Raw genomic sequence first — 252 nt, 5'->3', positions numbered from 1 at the left:
CTGTCTTCACAGTGTACTGTGGCTTGAATTCAGTGCATGGGGGTCATCGAACAAACTGTCTGTGGCCCCTATAGACCCAAAAAGAACAACGTTGCTCTCATCAGTCCACAGAATGTTGCGCCATTTCTCCTTTGGCAAATTTCAATCTATTCAGTACGTGTCTCTTTTTTATCAATGGGACTTTACGGGGGCTTCTAGCTGAGAGCTTTGCTTCACATAGCCTTCTTCTGATTGTAACAGTACTCACAGGTA

Source organism: Etheostoma spectabile, chromosome 4, assembly GCF_008692095.1.
Source record: "Etheostoma spectabile isolate EspeVRDwgs_2016 chromosome 4, UIUC_Espe_1.0, whole genome shotgun sequence".
Classification (NCBI taxonomy): domain Eukaryota; kingdom Metazoa; phylum Chordata; class Actinopteri; order Perciformes; family Percidae; genus Etheostoma; species Etheostoma spectabile.
This window is presented reverse-complemented; position numbering follows the sequence as displayed.